Here is a 19,277-nt window from a genome sequence, read left to right as displayed (position 1 = left end):
TTGCCCCCTCTTCCCCTCAGGAGCCCCTGGTTCCTACTGGCCTGGGGCCCCCAGACACTAAATGAGAGATAAGTGGAGGAGAGCAGAGGGGGCGGAGGGACGCTTCAGAAAGTCCTCGCGGGGCACAGAGCTGAGCCAGGCAGAGGCCTGTGGTTGGGATGAGTTCCTCTCAGTCAGGCTTGGTCAGCGTCCCTCATGGGTGGATGCAGGAACAGACCCAGGCAGGCCCGGGGTCACACTTCCAAAACTCGGTTCCCAGGGACTCTGTCATCTTCATGTCTTTCCAAGGGAGAGGTGTCACCCAACAAAGGCCATCATGGGATGGCCAGCCCAGCGCACAGCCCCCAAACACTGACATTGGGGCGGTGCAGGAAAACAGGCTTCCTACAGACTCCTGATACAGACTGCAGGGGTTTTTATGGGCAAAATTAGGGGTGAATGGAACAGGGTGCATGACCAGCTCACGCTCATTCTCTGATGGGTCCCTGGGGAGGTAATGGGGGCTGTTTTGTGCCTCAGTTAATGGTGTTCTGGCTGCACCTGTCGTGGGTCCCCCTGCTTGTAGCCAGGAGGTGGTCTGCCTGATGGGGTCTGAGAACCTGCAAGAACATCTCTATATGCATGTTAGAGTTTATGGGCACCCTTACGGGAGAATAAAGGGCTCCTCGTTATGTTTATTGAGTGTGCCTTACCTCCTTACCACAACCTGTCTTTTGTAACCCCCGCCTGCTTGTCGACACAGCTCTGTGGGGCATGGGATTCTCTTAGATGTGTTCACGGGAAGTCTGAGAGGCTCCTCCATAAAGGGGGCCCACCTGCTCTGTTTCAGAGAGTTTGAGGAAGAAAGAAGGGTGCACGGTATCCCTGGTTCGTGCTGGTCTCAGCCTGTGGACAGTAAGTCTTCCATCCAGAAACACCTGTGGGTCTTGCCTGGGCCTGGGGGGCTTCCCACTACATCTCCCCTTTCCACCCAATGTTACCACTGGATCGAACTTTTGGTTCTTACTATGATTGTGGATGCCCTTCAACAGCAACCGTCAAGAAAGTCGGCAAAAGAGGTTTCTTCCTTATCAGACCTGGAGATGACACAGCACACCTGGGGCCTCACAGAGGTCAGGCAGAGGGAGCCCTCGGCCAGGGCCCTCTCTTTATTGGGATCTAGAAACGTAAGAGGAAGAACTTACAGGTGGGGAGGAGAAACCCCGAGTCGCCCCAGTGGGCAGGTAACCCAAATCAAGGGAGAGCTGTACCTCAGAGGAGCCTCCATGGTGGGAGGAGGCCCAGCTCTAGGTCTGTCCTGAGGCTGGCAGGAGGGTCTCCGGGAGTGGGAGCCTCTGAAAAGGGGGCCTTGGCAATCAAAGGTGAAGCCCACAACAAACAACTGTCAGGCCTCCCACCGGCCAAATGATGCCCACTGCACACGTCCTGAGTTATACAACTCAGTATTTCTTGGGGATTTCTTTTTTTCTTATTTCCTCAGATGTTCATCATGGTGGTTCACTAGTCCCCTACCCCTACCCCACCTCCGTCCACTCCCCTCGCCCTTGGTAACCTTCTCAGTGTCTGAGTCTAATGCTGTTTTGTTCCTTCTGTTCTGCTTTGTTGTTATGCTTCACAAAGAAGTGAAATCATATGGTATTTTTCTATCTCCACCTGGCTTTTTTCATCGAGCCTATTACCCTCTAGATCTGTCCATGTTGTTGCAAATGGCAGGATTTCTTTTCATGTCTGAATAATATTCCATTGTGTATATGTTCCACATGGTTTTTATCCATTCACCTATTGATGGACACTTAACTTCCAAATCTTGTCTATTGCAAATACTGCTGCAATAAACATACGGGTTCATATGTCTTGATGAGTCAGGGATTTTGTTTTCTTCAGGTAAATTCCTACTGGTGGAATGACTGGGTCAAATGGTATCTCTATTTTTAGTTTTTTGAGAAAACTCCATGCTACTTTTCATAGCAGTTGCACCAATTTGCACTCCCACCAACAGTGTAGGAGGGTTCCCCTTTCTCCACATCCTCGCCAGCATTTGTTGTTGTCTTTTGGATGTTGGTTGGGAGCAATTTTTAATGCCTGCTGTGTGCTCAGCCCTGTGCTGGTGGGTTTTGGAACCTCAGAAGGAACCTGAGAAGGGCTTGGAATTAGGGAAACTGATGACTCAAATGCACACTTTTTCCCGTACTGACATCTCTGCAATCAGGATGTGTGTTCAAACCCCCACAGGTTTACTGTCACACACACTCACTGTTTTCAGTTTACGGCGGTCCATAAAATCGTGCACATCAGAGGGCTGTTGGCATCGTGGGATAAAGAACATGGTGTCACTGTAATCATTTCTAATGGGAGCTGACGTCTTTGGGTGTTTATCCTGTGCTGGGCTCTGTTCTCTGCCCTTTACCTGGATCATCTCATGTGACATTGCTGTCATAGTATTTTGTGGATGAGAATCTGAGAGAGGTGGTGTGATTTGCACAAGGTGGAGGATCTTGGATGGAATGGGAGAGGTCTGGCCTGAGCTCTGCCCCACGCTCATTTGGGAAATTGGGTTGGGGGGGACTTGCTGGATGCTTGGAGTCTGGGTCACTTAATGGGTTCAGACTGTATGAGCACCTTTTAAAGCAGCAGATGCCTTTGTTCATATCATCTCTGTGGTTAGATGGGCCTGGGGAAATGCACAGGAGCTTGGCCTTCTCGACCTGGCCTCCTCTGAAACTCTCCCAAGGTATCTCTAATTTTCATTATCACCTCCTCAAGGAGACTTTTTAGACACTTTTTCCCCTTAGTTGTTCGTTCTGAAATTTTAATTCCATAGATGTTCTGGATTTGTTTATGTGCCGCGTGCATCAGAAGAAGGCTTTTAAAACCCGCCCTCAAAACCAGTGTTTGCGTGTGGAGCTGATACTGTCCCCACTGAGAACGGGTGCTCCACGGGACCCCTCCCAGAGGCCAGTCAGAGAACGTGGGTGAAGCCTAGAAGTTCTTAGCCCAAGCCACACAAAGGAATCACCTGGGAGGCTGCAGGTCATAGCCAGGCCCCAGCCTAGAGATGCTGAATTGATTGGTCAGGGGTGTCCCAGGACTCCTTTGTTTGAAAATTAATAAATTTCATATTTTAGAGCAATTTCAGGTTTACACAAAAATTGGACAGAGTACAGAGTTCCCGTGTAGTCTTTCCCCACCACACCCAGCTTCTCTTACCACCATCTTACATTCATGTGGCCCATTGTTAATAATCTATTAACTAAAGTCTGTAGTTTACACTAGGGTTCACTCTGTCTTGCACGTTTTATCAGCTTTGCCACGTCCATAATACCATGTATCAGCCTTTATGGTATCACACAGAGTAGTTGCACTGCCTTCAAAACCCGCTGTGCCCCCCCTGCTCATCCCCTTCCTCCCCTGACCCTCCGCCACCAAGCCATTCCCCATTGATTTGCTTTTTCCCCAAGGTCCTAGAGCTGGAATCATTCAGCGTGTAGCCTTTTCAGATTGGTGCCTTTCACTTAGTAGTATGCATTTATAGTTCCTTCATGTCTTTTTCGGGCTTGCTCGCTCATTCCTTTTTACCAACAAATAATATTCCTTTGCATGGATGTACCACTGTTTTCCAATCCATCTGTGGAGGGAAGAGGCATACTTCTAAAAGCTTCCCATGTGATTATATGTACAGACTGGGCTAGGCCAGTTTCTCCCCTGTAGATGGGGAAACTGAGGCCCAATTAGGAAAGGGGCTCTGGGTCCTGCAGAACTGGTGGAGTTGGCCTCCCTGAACCCCACCCATTCCTCCCCCCAGTGCCCTGGTTAACCCTTTGCTCCCGTCTGACCCCTGGTGTGGACCCCTTTTATGCACCAGATACCTCGTCCTTTGACTTCCAGAGCTTCTGGGGTACCCTCTGGGCCCGAGGGTATCCTCTTTGGGGCATCCTTTTCTGTAACTGGATTGTACAGGGGTCCTCTGCTTCCCCCAGGAGACTTCTTCAGGCACAGGCATGAGTTTTAGACCCAGGCACACCTGGGTTGAATATGTGAGCCTCAGTTCTCCCATTTGTAAGATGGAAATTCCCACTTTACATGTGGTAGAAATGACAAGTTGAGACCCCATTTTCGGGCTAGGCACTGAGGTCAGGGATGGCTGTCCCGCATTCTTGCTCTATTTAGTTTCTTTTCCTGAGGGTTCGCTGATAAGCCCGAGTGGTTCAGGAAGGCTTCCTAGAGGAAGGGGCCCTCTTGCATACCCATCTTCCTCAGACCCTCCTGCCCTCCCTCTACTGCTGAGCCCTCTCCTGCCTCCCTGCAGGTGCAGGCGGCTGCCAGGCACTCCAAGGAGCACAGCCTCAACGGCTCCCTGTCTGTGCGCATGTCCAGCCGGGAGCTGGTTCTGCTGGAGGCCGCCACCAGCCAGGATGCCTGGAGAAGCAGCCAGAGCTGGGGTGTGAATATTCTTCTCCGCCAGGTGGCCCCCACAGCCCCCAACACTGTTCAGCTGCAGTTGTCGGGCAAGAGCACCCAGCCAGGTGACTGTCCCCAAGTGGTCTGCAAGGGGGTAGGGGGCCCCCAAGGGCAAAGGGCTGGCGTCCTGGGAGTTGCGAAGGCATCGCTCAGTCCCCCTCTCCGTCCCTCTGGGACCAGGCCCACATTACCCCCGCTGGTGCCATTCTTGGTTTTAAGGCATTGCAGCAATGGAAGGAAGAGACACCCGATTTTCTATCTTCTTCTTTTTTCTTATCTTTTTAAGTTAAAACTACATTCACTGTAGATGACTTGAAAGATTATAATGTATAGAGAATAAAACAAAAATCCCTGATGAGAGTCATGGGGAATATGTTTCTGTATTTCCCTCCTGTCTTTTCTCTTTAGCCACATCCTCATGTATTGATAAGTCCACTAGGACATGGCTGTCAACTCCTGGGACAGGGACCAGCTGCTTCAGACCCAGCTCTGCCTTCACTGCCTCTGGGGCCTCAGGCAAGCCGCTGTGTCCTCTGTGCCTGAGTTCCTCAGCCTCCCCCCCAGGACTGTCCTAGGACTAACTGAGCAGCACATGTGAGTTCCCGAGCAGCACCTGGCCAGCGAGTGTTCATTACCCAGCTGCTCTCAATGCTGCTACTCTGAGCATGGCACGTTCTGGCACACGCTGGGCCTCCATTAAATGGTAGTTCCCTTTTTCCCCTGCAGTCTCAGCTTTGACAGCTTTTTTGAATTCGCAGAGACCCAAAGCTTTGGACATGGACCTAGATAACCCTGTTCCCAGAATTACCACCTATGGCTGGCTAGCCATCCGTCTGTTCATCCATCTGTCCAACTGCCCATCCTTATCCCCAAGTCTTTTGAGGCAGACTATAAAAAGGTATATAGTTCTAGGTCAGAAATTGGCAAACTTTCAGTAAAAGGTAGATGGTAAATAGTTTTGGCCATATGGTCTCTGCTGCAATTACTGTGCTGTTGTGGCTCAAAAGCATCATAAAAAACATGTAAATGAGTGGGTGTCGCTGCATGCCAATGAAACCTTATTTACTAAACAAATGGCAGACTGGTTTTGGCCCACGAAGGCCCATAGTTGGCAACTCTTTTTCCAGATTTTAAAAAAATATGTGAGGAAATTAGGACAAAGGGAAAAGAAAAATGGGGAAAATGGGAAGGTGCTCAAAGTGGCATCAGTAAGCAAAATGCATGCTGTGAGGTCCTGTACCTTTTCTAGATTTGGGCTGATTTTTGACTCTGAGCTTCCTAGGAGCCAATGCAAAAAAGATAAACCCACTGGTGGCATTATGTGCAAAGGCTATAAGGGAAATAGACAGCTGTGTGAATTACACCAAGGAAAGCATGGCTGATCTTGTTTCCTGGGCCCAAACCCCAAACCCGTGTTCTTAACCCCCTATTATAATGCAGTCCTGTGATGGGATTGGACTGTGGGTTCACGCACCCACACCTTATGGCCTGGCCTGCTTAAATGAAGGGGAAAAATACTATTTGCCTGCAGGAATGGATGCTGTCCTTTAACCTGCCACCATCACCTTCTTTCCTAGGACTTGCCTGTTTTCCAGAGCACTACTGGGCCAGAACACAGCAGAGCTTTATCTCTAGGCATCTGAGTTGCAGAGGGGAGGCCGGGTCCTGACCCTGCAGCACCAAGTCCGGCACACGGTGGTTGGCTGGGCACCTGTGCCCCGCCTCTTGACCCTCAAGTGCATGCTGAAGTGGACGGAGACACTCAGAGAGGGTGAAGGCCTGCGGAATGCCATGGGTCAGGTGCATGGAGGTCTTGAGCAAGTATTTTCTATGGAGCCACAGGGCAGATGAAATCCTACACATTTTCAAGTCTGTTGATGCTCCATTCCAGCATCACACACACTGGTGATACACTTTTGTCTGAAAAGTGAATTTTCTGCTAAGTACTAAACAGGCTTCTTTATGGAGGACTTGTCAGAGCCTTCAATGTAACTAATGGCATCACAACTACACAGGAGGCAGAGTGGGGTGCAGTGTTCCCAAGCATATTTTTTCTAATGCTTTTTATTTTGATATAATTTCAGAGTTACAGGAAAGTGGCAAGAATAGTAAAGAGGATCCCCTTTACCCAACTTCCCCAGTTATTGACTTTCTGCCATAAATGCTTTATAATTCTTATTCTCTTTCTCTCTCTCTCTATATATATACATGTATGTATAAAACATTTTGATTTGTATGTAAAAAATATATATTAATCCTGAACTGTGTTTTACTAAGTTGCAGACATGATAGTTCTTCACCCCTAAATAGTTCAGTGTTAATTTTCTAAAAATAAAGATGTTCTCCAACATTCCACAACAGTTACCAAAATCAGAAAATTCACATAGATACAGTGCTATTACCTCATCTGTAGACCTTACTCAAATTCCAGTGGTTGTCCCAATATCATCCTTTAGAGTAAAAGAAAATCCTGGATCATTCGTTACGTTTAGTTGTATTGTTTCTTCAGTATCTCGGTATTTCTTTCCTTTTCATGATATTTGTGTGTTTGAAGGCTACAGGCCAGTCATTTTGTGGAATATCCCTCACTTTGGGTTTCTGTGATGCTTCCTGACCACTTTGAAGAAAGCGTTTATGGCAAAATGCCACAGAAGTGAGACACTGTCACATCTGCAGGCACTTGATGTCACTTTGTCCCAGTATTGGTGACATTAGTTTTGATCACTTGAGGAAGGTAGCATCTGCCAGGTTTCTCCATTAAGTTTTTATTTTTTCCTTTGTGTGTTGACTCCATTAGACAGGTTAAGAAGTTTCTTCTCCTCTCCTCTTCTCTCCGAGACAGTTCGTGTAAGACTGGTGTTAATATTCCCTTCGATATCTCATAGGTTCTACCAGTGAAGCCATCTGGAGTTTGATCTGTGGAAATAATGTTTTGGAAAATGAATAGATCAGAAAGCTATTCAGATTTTCTATTTCATCATGAGTCAATTTGGCTGTTATATCTTTTAAGGAATTTGTCCATTTCAACTACGTTGTCCTATTTACTGGCATTCAGTTGTTCATTACATCTATTATTAGCCTTTTCACGTAGGCAGGATCTATAGTAATATTCCTGCTGTCATCCGTGACGGCTGTAACTTGCGTTTCTTCTCTCCCTCTCTCTCTATTCCTTATTAGTCTAACCAGGATTTCATCAATTTTGTTGATCCTTTCAAAGAACCTGCCTTTGGGTTTGTTAATTTTCTCTCTTGCTGTCTCTTTCTTTCCAATTTCATTGATTTCAGCCCTTACCTGTATTATTTCCTTTCGTAGGCTTAATTTGGGTTCCCGTTGCTCTTCTAGTTTATTAAGGTGGACCTTCAAACCATTGATTTTCAGACCTTTTGTCTCTTCTAATATACGTATATAAAGCCATACATTTTCCTCTAAGTATTACTTTAGATGCATCTCACAAGTTTTGATGTCGTGTATTTTCACTATCATTTTATTTAGAAATATTTTTAGATTTTTCTTGTGATTTTTTTTGATGCATGAAAATATGTTGCTTAATTTCCAAGTATTTGATACTCTTCTAGATAGCTTTTTGATACTCAGTTTAATTTCATTGTGGTTGGAAGATCTGTTCTGTAGGATTAGTCATTTAAGATTGGTTGTGACTTTTTTGGGGGGTGCCAGTATATAATCTCTCTTGTGAACATACATAAGAATTTGTATTCAGCTTTTGTTGGGTGCAATATTCTATAAGTGCCAAATTAGGTCAAAGTTCTTGGTTGTACTGTTCTGATATATAACCTCACTGATATTTTTGTCTTGTTATTATATCAGTTAATGAGGGAAGAATGTTAAACTCTCCAACTGTGATGGTGAATATCTATCTCTATTTCTCTTTTGGGATCTGTCGATTTTGTTTCATGCAGGTTGACCTACTGATATTAGGTGTATAAGCATTTATGAGTGTTATGCTTTCTTGGTGAATTAACCCACTTATCATTCTGAAATGTACTACTTATTTCTCATAAGACTCCTTGTCTTAAAGTCGACTGTCTGATACAATTGTTACTACTCTTCCTTTTTTTTTTATTTTTTTATTTTTTGAGAGGGCATCTCTCATATTTATTGATCAAATGGTTGTTAACAACAATAAAATTCAGTATAGGGGGGTCAATGCTCAATGTACAATCATTAATCCATCTCAAGCCTAATTCTCGTCAGTCTCCAATCTTCTGAAGCATAATGAACAAGTTCTTACATGGTGAACGAATTCTTACATAGTGAATAAATTCTTACATGGTGAACAGTACAAGGGCAGTCATCACAGAAACTTTCGGTTTTGATCATGCAATATGACCTATAAACCATCAGGTCAAATATGAATATTCATTTGATTTTTGTACTTGATTTATATGTTGATCCCACATTTCTCCTATTATTATTATTATTTTTATTTTTAATAAAATGCTGAAGTGGTAGGTAGATGCAAGATAAAGGTAGAAAACATAGTTTAGTGCTGTAAGAAGGCAAATGTAGATGATCAGATGATCAGGTGTGTGCCTATGGACTAAGTATTAATCCAGGCTAGACAAGGGCAGCAAGACATCCACGGATGCAGAAGATTTCTCTCAAAGCAGGGGGGGTGAGGTTCTGAGCCTCACCTCTGTTGATCCCCAAATTCTCACCTGATGGCCCCCCTGCGACTGTGCCTGTCTTAGGTTGTTCCTCCCTTGAGGAATCTTACCCGTCTCTGGCTAACCAGTCATCTTCCGGGGCCATACAGGGAAATGTAAAGTTGGTAAGTGAGAGAGAAGCCATATTGTTTGCAAAGGTTAGCTTTTTACTTCTTTGCAGATTTATGCCCTGTGGCTTCTATGCCCAGCACTTGTCTCGAGGTATCTTTACCACCTGGAGGAATTATGATACTCGGTAAATTCGATATGAGGCACGAATTCTATTTAAGGTTTGTAATTAGGAAGGAAGAAGAAAAGCTATAGATGTAGCATATGAAGGAAACTTGGGAGGATTGATTATTTCTTTGACATATCTTCTTGTATAGTACCTTAAGTATGTATAGGTTTTAAACTACTAACTAATTTGCACACACATATTAACATAATAGGAATACGGTGACATAAACAAATCAAATCTATAATTACCAGCCATCTCCAGTGAAGCCAAGAAAACCATTTAGGCACCCTAGGCATTTGTGAAAATTTATCTATGATATGATGGATATTTTCCAACTGTACTTGAACCATCAGACAAATTAAAGCAGCCCATTTCTGGGATCTGTTCACATCCCATATGTTCTTTTAACCATAGATAGTCTATAGTCATGAGATTTTGGGGTGCTACAACTTGCACCCCTCCCAACTCCTGGTTGAGTTCCAACAGTACAGATCCAGTCAAATTCGTTGTCTCACTGTATGCACATGCCAGCCTAGACATCTCCCTCCTCCTTCTTATGGCAAGTCCAGGAGACGGTGGGCTGGATGCAGCCACAACCGCAGCATCGTCCGGATCCCTGTGGAGGCTTTTTGATGATCATCCCCCGGCACGAGTCCTCCAGAGAGTGCTGATGCCGGAAGCTCCTCCTCATATCGTATCTTAGTTCATTTTCTGGGTATCCAAGCTAGGCCTTGATCTTCTGCGTAGAAACAAACAGACCCTTTGCCCACACTTTGACATGCCCTCTATACCACTGTGCAGAACTCATTGGAGGTCAGCACACAGTAACTGCTTTTTTTTTTTTTTTTTAATTAAGAGAAAGGAATATTATCAGAAAAGAGTACCTCCATAGCTGATCATCTGACACCCTTTAAGTGATCAACATTAAGGATATTTAAAGCATGCGTTGATCTTTGATTTACCAATAGTTTTATCCTGTTAAGGAGTAATCCCCCTTTTCTTTCTTTCTTTCTTTTTTTTTTTTTTTAAATTTTTAATCTACACTTACCTGAAGAATACTATGTTTACTATGCTCTCCCCTATATCAGGTCCCCCCTAACAACCACATTACGGTTACTGTCCATCAGCTTAGCAAAATGTGGTAGAGTCACTACTTGTCCTCTCTGTGTTGTGCAGCCCACCCTCCCCTTTCTCCCTCCCCCCCATGCATGCTAATCTTAATACCCCCCTTCTTCTTCCCCCCCCTTATCCCTCCCTGCCCACCCATCCTCCCCAGTTCCTTTCCCTTTGGTACCTGTTAGTCCATTTTTGGGTTCTGTAATTCTGCTGCTGTTTTGTTCCTTCAGTTTTTCCTTTGTTCCTATACTCCTCAGATGAGTGAAATCATTTGGTATTTCTCTTTCTCCGCTTGGCTTATTTCACTGAGCATAATACTCTCCAGCTCCATCCATGTTGCTGCAAATGGTTGGATTTTTCCACTTCTTATGGCTGAGTAGTATTCCATTGTGTATATGTACCACATCTTCTTTATCCATTCATCTACAGATGGACATTTAGGTTGCTTCCAATTCTTGGCTATTGTAAATAGTGCTGCGATAAACATAGGAGTGCATCTGTCTTTCTCAAACTTGATTGCTGCGTTCTTAGGGTAAATTCCTAGGAGTGGAATTCCTGGGTCAAATGGTAGGTCTGTTTTGAGCATTTTGATGCACCTCCATACTGCTTTCCACAATGGTTGAACTAATTTACATTCCCACCAGCAGTGTAGGAGGGTTCCCCTTTCTCCACAGCCTCGCCAACATTTGTTGTTGTTTGTCTTTTGGATGGCAGCTATCCTTACTGGTGTGAGGTGATACCTCATTGTAGTTTTAATTTGCATTTCTCTGATAATTAGCGATGTGGAGCATCTTTTCATGTGTCTCTTGGCCATCTGTATTTCTTTTTTGGAGAACTGTCTGTTCAGTTCCTCTGCCCATTTTTTAATTGGGTTATTTGTTTTTTGTTTGTTAAGGCGTGTGAGCTCTTTATATATTCTGGACGTCAAGCCTTTATCAGATCTGTCATTCTCAAATATATTCTCCCATACTGTAGGGTTCCTTTTTGTTCTATTGATGGTGTCTTTCGCTGTACAGAAGCTTTTCAGCTTAATGTAGTCCCACTTGCTCATTTTTGCTGTTGTTTTCCTTGCCCGGGGAGATATGTTCAAGAAGAGATCACTCATGTTTATGTCTAAGAGGTTTTTGCCTATGTTTTTTTCCAAGAGTTTAATGGTTTCGTGACTTACATTCAGGTCTTTGATCCATTTTGAGTTTACCTTTGTATATGGGGTTAGACAATGGTCCAGTTTCATTCTCCTACATGTAGCTGTCCAGTTTTGCCAGCACCATCTGTTGAAGAGACTGTCATTTTGCCATTGTATGTCCATGGCTCCTTTATCAAATATTAATTGACCATATATGTTTGGGTTAATTTCTGGGGTCTCTAATCTGTTCCACTGGTCTGTGGCTCTGTTCTTGTGCCAGTACCAAATTGTCTTGATTACTATGGCTTTGTAGTAGAGCTTGAAGTTGGGGAGTGAGATCCCCCCTACTTTATTCTTCTTTTTCAGGATTGCTTTGGCTATTCGGGGTCTTTGGTGTTTCCATATGAATTTTTGAATTATTTGTTCCAATTCATTGAAGAATGTTGCTGGTAATTTGAGAGGGATTGCATCAAATTTGTATATTGCTTTCGGCAGGATGGCCATTTTGACGATATTAATTCTTCCTAGCCATGAGCATGGGATGAGTTTCCATTTATTAGTGTCCCCTTTAATTTCTCTTAAGAGTGACTTGTAGTTTTCAGAGTATAAGTCTTTCACTTCCTTGGTTAGGTTTATTCCTAGGTATTTTATTCTTTTTGATGCAATGGTGAATGGAATTGTTTTCCTGATTTCTCTTTCTATTGATTCGTTGTTAGTGTATAGGAAAGCTACAGATTTCTGTGTGTTGATTTTGTATCCTGCAACTTTGCTGTATTCCGATATCAGTTCTAGTAGTTTTGGAGTGGAGTCTTTAGGGTTTTTTATGTACAGTATCATATCATCTGCAAATAGTGACAGTTTAACTTCTTCTTTACCAATCTGGATTCCTTGTATTTCTTTGTTTTGTCTGATTGCCGTGGCTAGGACCTCCAGTACTATGTTAAATAACAGTGGGGAGAGTGGGCATCCCTGTCTGGTTCCCGATCTCAGTGGAAATGCTTTCAGCTTCTCGCTGTTCAGTATAATGCTGGCTGTGGGTTTATCATATATGGCCTTTATTATGTTGAGGTACTTGCCCTCTATTCCCATTTTGCTGAGAGTTTTTATCATGAATGGATGTTGAATTTTGTCAAATGCTTTTTCAGCATCTATGGAGATGATCATGTGGTTTTTGTCTTTCTTTTTGTTGATGTGGTGGATGATGTTGATGGATTTTCGAATGTTGTACCATCCTTGCATCCCTGGGATGAACCCCACTTGGTCATGGTGTATGATCCTTTTGATATACTGTTGAATTCTGTTTGCTAATATTTTATTGAGTATTTTTGCATCTACATTCATCAGGGATATTGGTCTGTAATTTTCTTTTTTGGTGGGGTCTTTTCCTGGTTTTGGTATTAGGGTGATGTTGGCTTCATAGAATGAGTTTGGGAGTATTCCCTCTTCTTCTATTTTGTGGAACACTTTAAGGAGAATGGGTATTATGTCTTCTCTGTGTGTCTGATAAAATTCCGAGGTAAATCCGTCCGGCCCCGGGGTTTTGTTCTTGGGTAGTTTTTTGATTACTGTTTCAATTTCTTTGCTTGTAATTGGTTTGTTTAACTTTTGTGTTTCTTCCTTGGTCAGTCTTGGGAGGTTGTATTTTTCTAGGAAGTTGTCCATTTCTTCTAGGTTTTCCAGCTTGTTGGCATATAGGTTTTCATAGTAGTCTTTAATAATTCTTTGTATTTCTGTGGAGTCTGTCGTGATTTTTCCATTCTCATTTCTGATTATGTTGATTTGTGTTGACTCTCTTTTTCTCTTAATAAGTTGGGCTAGAGGCTTATCTATTTTGTTTATTTTCTCAAAGAACCAGCTCTTGGTTTCGTTGATTTTTGCTATTGTTTTATTCTTCTCAATTTTGTTTATTTCTTCTCTGATCTTTATTATGTCCCTCCTTCTGCTGACTTTAGGCCTCATTTGTTCTTCTTTTTCCAGTTTTAATAATTGTGATGTTAGACTATTCATTTGGGATTGTTCTTCCTTCTTCAAGTGTGCCTGGATTGCTATATACTTTCCTCTTAAGACTGCTTTCGCTGCATCCCACAGAAGTTGGGGCTTAGTGTTGTTGTTGTCATTTGTTTCTATATATTCCTTGATCTCTATTTTGATTTGTTCATTGATCCATTGATTATTTAGTAGCATGTTGTTAAGCCTCCATGTGTTTGTGAGCCTTTTTGTTTTCTTTGTAGAATTTATTTCTACTTTCATACCTTTGTGGTCTGAAAAATTGGTTGGTAGAATTTCAATATTGTGGAATTTACTGAGGCTCTTTTTGTGAGCTAGTATGTGGTCTATTCTGGAGAATGTTCCATGTGCACTTGAGAAGAATGTATATCCTGTTGCTTTTGGATGTAAAGTTCTATAGATGTCTATTAGGTCCATCTGTTCTAGTGTGTTGTTCAGTGCCTGTGTGTCTTTACTTATTTTCTGCCCGGTGGATCTATCCTTTGGGGTGAGTGGCGTGTTGAAGTCTCCTACAATGAATGCATTGCAGTCTATTTCCCTCTTTAGTTCTGTTAGTATTTGCTTCACATATGCTGGTGCTCCTGTATTGGGTGCATATATATTTAGAATGGTTATATCCTCTTGTTGGACTAAGCCCTTTATCATTATGTAGTGGCCTTCTTTATCTCTTGTTACTTTCTTTGTTTTGAAGTCTATTTTGTCTGATATTAGTACTGCAACCCCTGCTTTCTTCTCACTGTTGTTTGCCTGAAATATGTTTTTCCATCCCTTGACTTTTAGTCTATGCTTATCTTTGGGTTTAAGGTGAGTTTCTTGTAAGCAGCATATAGATGGGTCTTGCTTTTTTATCCATTCTATTACTCTATGTCTTTTGATTGGTGCATTAAGTCCATTTACATTTAGGGTGACTATTGAAAGATATGTACTTATTGCCATTGCAGGCTTTAGATTCGTGGTTACCAAAGGTTCAAGGTTAGCTTCTTTAGTATCTTACTGCCTAACTTAGCTCGCTTATTGAGCTGTTATATACACTGTCTGGAGATTCTTTTCTTCTCTCCCTTCTTATTCCTCCTCCTCCATTCTTCATATGTTGTGTGTTTTGTTCTGTGCTCTTTTTAGGGGTGCTCCCATCTAGAGCAGTCCCTGTAGGATGCCCTGTAGAGGTGGTTTGTGGGAAGCAAATTCCCTCAGCTTTTGCTTGTCTGGGAATTGTTTGATCCCACCATCATATTTAAATGATAGTCGTGCTGGATACAGTATCCTTGGTTCAAGGCCCTTCTGTTTCATTGCATTAAGTATATCATGCCATTCTCTTCTGGCCTGTAGGGTTTCTGTTGAGAAGTCTGATGTTAGCCTGATTGGTTTTCCTTTATAGGTGACCTTTTTCTCTCTAGCTGCCTTTAAAACTCTTTCCTTGTCCTTGATCCTTGCCATTTTAATTATTATGTGTCTTGGTGTTGTCCTCCTTGGATCCTTTCTGTTGGGGGTTCTGTATAATTCCATGGTCTGTTCGATTATTTCCTCCCCCAGTTTGGGGAAGTTTTCAGCAATTATTTCTTCAAAGACACTTTCTATCCCTTTTCCTCTTTCTTCCTCTTCTGGTATCCCTATAATACGAATGTTTTTCCTTTTGTATTGGTCACATATTTCTCTTAGTGTTGTTTCATTCCTGGAGATCCTTTTATCTCTCTCTATGTCAGCTTCTATACGTTCCTGTTCTCTGGCTTCTATTCCTTCAATGGCCTCTTGCATCTTATCCATTCTGCTTATAAATCCTTCCAGGGATTGTTTCACTTCTGTGATCTCTTTCCTGACATCTGTGATCTCCTTCCGGACTTCATCCCACTGCTCTTGCATTTTTCTCTGCATCTCATCCCACTGCTCTTGCATTTTTCTCTGCATCTCATCCCATTGCTCTTGCATTTTTCTCTGCATCTCTGTCAGCATGTTCATGATTTTTATTTTGAATTCTTTTTCAGGAAGACTAGTTAGGTCTGTCTCCTTCTCAGGTGTTGTCTCTGTGATCTTTGTCTGCCTGTAGTTTTGCCTTTTCATGGTGATAGAGATAGTTTGCAGAGCTGGTACAAGTGACCGCTGGAAGAGCTTCCCTTCTTGTTGGTTTGTAGCCTTTTCCTGGGATAATAGCGACCTCTAGTGGCTTGTGCTGGGCAGCTGCGCGCAGACAGGGCTTCTGCTTCCTGCCCAGTTGCTTTGGGGTTTATCTCCGCTGTTGCTGTGGGCTTGGCCTGGCTGGGGCTGTTCCTCCAAAATGGTGGAGCCCCGTTGGAGGGGGAGCAGCCAGGAGACTATTTATCTCCGTAAGGGGCCTCTGTGCTCCCTGCTGCCCAGGGGGTTAGAGTGCCCAGAGATCCCCAGATTCCCTGCTTCTGGTCTAAGTGACCTGTCCTGCCCCTTTAAGATTTCCAAAAAGCACTCTCCAAACCAAAACAACAGCAGCAACAATGAGAGAGGGAACAGAAAGAAAGAGAAAAAAAAAAAAGGAAAAAAAGGGAAAAAACAAGCGATTTTTTTTTTTTTTTTTTGTCCTCAGGTGCCGGTCCCAGGCACCCGCTCACTGGTCCTGCTGCCCTGTCTCCCTAGCACCAGGGTCCCTGTCCTTTCAAGGCTTCCAAAAAGCACCCACCCACCGGTCCCGCAGGGAAGGAACGCTCAATATTCTTTGTCCTCAGGCACTGGTCCCACGCACCCGCTCACCAGTCCCGCCGCCCTGCCTCCCTAGCACCGGGGTCCCTGTCCCTTCAAGGCTTCCAAAAAGCACTCGGCAAAAAGAGAGAAAAAAAAGGGGAAAAACGCGCGATTTCTTCCGTCCTCAGGTGCTGGTCTCAGGCACCCACCCACCGGTCCCACAGGGAAAAATGCGGGATATTCTTTGTCCTCAGGTGCCGGTCCCAGGCACCCGCTCACCAGTCCCGCCGCCCTGCCTCCCTAGCACCGGGGTCCCTGTCCCTTTTAGGCTTCCAAAAAGCACTCGCAGAAAAGAGAAAAAAAAAAGGGGAAAAACGCGCGATTTCCTCTGTTCTCAAGTGCCGGTCTCAGGCACCTGCCCACCGGTCCCGCAGGGAAAAACGGGGAATATTCTTTGTCCTCAGGTGCCGGTCCCAGCCACCCGCTCACCAGTCCCGCCACCCTGCCTCCCTAGCACTGGGGTCCCCGTCCCTTCAAGGCTTCCAAAAAGCGCTCGCCAAAAAGAGAAAAAAAAAAAAAAGGGGAAAAACGCGCGACCTCCTCCGTCCTCAGGCACCGGTCTCAGGCACCCGCCCCCAGGTCTCGCAGGGAGAAACGCGGGATATTCTTTGTCCTCCGGCGCCGTTCCCAGGCACCTCCTCACCGGTCCCGCCACCCTGCCTCTCCAGCAACGGGGGCCCGTCCCTCTAAGGCTTCCAAAAAGCACTCGCCAAAAAAAAAAAAAAAAAAAAAACCGCTCCGGTTTCTCTCCACCCGCCGGGAGCCGGGGGGAGGGGCGCTCGGGTCCCGACGGGCCGGGGCTTGTATCTTACCCCCTTCACAAGGCGCTGGGTTCTTGCAGGTGTGGATGTGGTCTGGATGTTGTCCTGTGTCCTGTGGTCTCTATTTTAGGAAGATTTTTCTTTGTTATATTTTCATAGCTCTATGTGTTTTTGGGAGGAGATTTCCACTGCTCTACTCACGCCGCCATCTTGGCTCCGCCCTCTACTCTTGCTTTTTTTTTAGCACTTGAATTATATTTATTTTCCCATCCTTTTCCTTTAGGCATATCTATTTCCTTATAAAGTACATTTCTTGTAGACCACATATAGTTAGATTTTATTTTTATATCCAGTCTATCTCTGTCTTTTTATTATAGATTTAGTTGACTGGTGTTTAATGTAATTACTGGTATGATTGGATGTATGTCTATGATTCAGTTTGGGTTTTTTTTGTTTCTTGTTTGGTTTCTTTTGTCATTCTAATTGATTTGTAGTTACATCTCATTGGTTTTCCTAAAGACTAATTTTGCTGAACATCTTGTCATAGGTTTATTTGCCACTGGGAAATCTTTCGTGAAGGGTCTCTTCAAACCCTTTGCCCATCCTAAAAATTCAGTTATTAGTTTTTTTATTATTGAGTTTGAAGATCATTTATACAAGTCCTTTATTAGATATGTGTTTTGAAAATATCATCTCCCAATCTATGGTCTGTCTGTTCATTTTTTAAAATTGTGTCTTTTGAAGAGCAGAGGTTTTTAATTTTGATAGTCCAATTTATCACTTTTTTCTTTTATGGATTATGTTTTTGGTGTTGTATAAGAAATATTCACCTAACCTGAGGCCACAAAATTTTTCTCTTCTCTTTTTTCCTAAATGTTTTACGGTTTTATGTTTTAGATTTAGGCCTGTGGTTAATTTTGAATTGCTCTGTGTATATGATTGGGTAAAGGCCAAAGTAGTTTTTTTATATGTGGCTTTCCAATCATTTCAACATATTTATATTCCAGTTATTGCAACACATTATTTTCCACTGAATTACCTTTGATCCTTTGTTGAAAATCAACTGACCCTGTGTGTTGTGGGTCTATTCCTGGGCTCTATTCTCTTCCATTGACATCATTTCATGTTATCTTCACAATAATCTAATGAACTTTTACTCTGGCTACCCATGTTTTCCAGATGAGGAAACTGGCGAACATCTTGTAGGACATGGTGACAGAGAGCCCCTAAAAAGATGGTTCTGCAAGAAAGTTGTGTCTCTGTGGAAGGTGCTCTCCACTCTGTGATAGAGTTTAACATGAGCTCTGTGTCTAGAAGCACAGAACAGGGTGTCTAACTCAGCCTGGGGGGATGCAGAGGGGCCAAGAAAGGCTTCCTGGAGGTGGTGACTCCTAAGTCAATCAGGGAATGACAGGAGGGAGGTATAAGGGCACTTGGACCATGTTAAGGCCCTAAGAGAAGTCAGTGGGGTCAGGAGACCTAAATGGTTCTGAAAAGAATAAGAATTTCCCTGATGCATGAGTTACGTAGAGGCATGGGACTGGCCTCACGGTGTGCGATCTTCATTCTGGATGGAAGAGACCTCTGAGCAACTTTTCTATCTCGAGGATTCCAGATGGGATCTCTCAAATCCTCCCAGGCCTCAGTTTTCCTGTCTGTAAAGTGGGGCCATTCCATTAGTTGTGGTCTGTGAGCCTCTTGGGCAAGAATTGAGCTCTGGTATCACAGACCTGCCTTATCAGCCTTGCTGCTTTTTGGCCAATGCCCTTTTGCTTGTGAATTAGCTCGCTTGATCCTCAGAGCATTCTGGGAGGGAGCTGATTTCATTGGTCTGTATCCCAGACATGCCCCTCTAATGTGCGTTAGAATTACAACATCCTGGATCCCAGAACTTCCCACCCCAGGATTCTTTCCCTCCCACCCAAAGCAGCCAGTCCCCTGAGATGACCCTTTGGTCTTTATAGCTTCTTTCCTTTCCTCTGCAGGTACCATCAGGGTCACTGCCGACTCAGCTGTGCTGGGTTTCCTCCTGCGGGATAAGCACGAGAAGGCAGGGAATGGCACCAGTGCATGCAGCGTGACCGGCGTCCTCAGAACAGCAGCCAGGCCTTGCCGGGAGAGCTCAAGCTGAGAGGGCAGCTGCGGGCCCACACAGGGAGCCTCGGGGGCCAGCGTCCATGCTGATGTGGCCAGCCTGGCTC

At 44.0% G+C, this 19,277-nt stretch overlaps 1 long non-coding RNA gene across 1 annotated transcript; it reads left to right on the top strand.

The window, feature by feature from the left end:
* The first annotated feature begins 4,908 nt into the window (after window positions 1–4,908).
* On the top strand, window positions 4,909–19,194 carry LOC140844045 (uncharacterized). Its single transcript, XR_012122173.1, has 3 exons — window positions 4,909–5,052; window positions 6,036–6,258; window positions 19,062–19,194. It is a non-coding gene; the product is annotated as an uncharacterized lncRNA (long non-coding RNA).
* Window positions 19,195–19,277: the final 83 nt, after the last annotated feature.

The sequence above is a fragment of the Manis javanica genome, chromosome 10, assembly GCF_040802235.1.
Source record: "Manis javanica isolate MJ-LG chromosome 10, MJ_LKY, whole genome shotgun sequence".
Taxonomy (NCBI): domain Eukaryota; kingdom Metazoa; phylum Chordata; class Mammalia; order Pholidota; family Manidae; genus Manis; species Manis javanica.
Note: the sequence above shows the minus strand (reverse complement) of the source record. Positions and strands in the feature narration are given on the sequence as shown.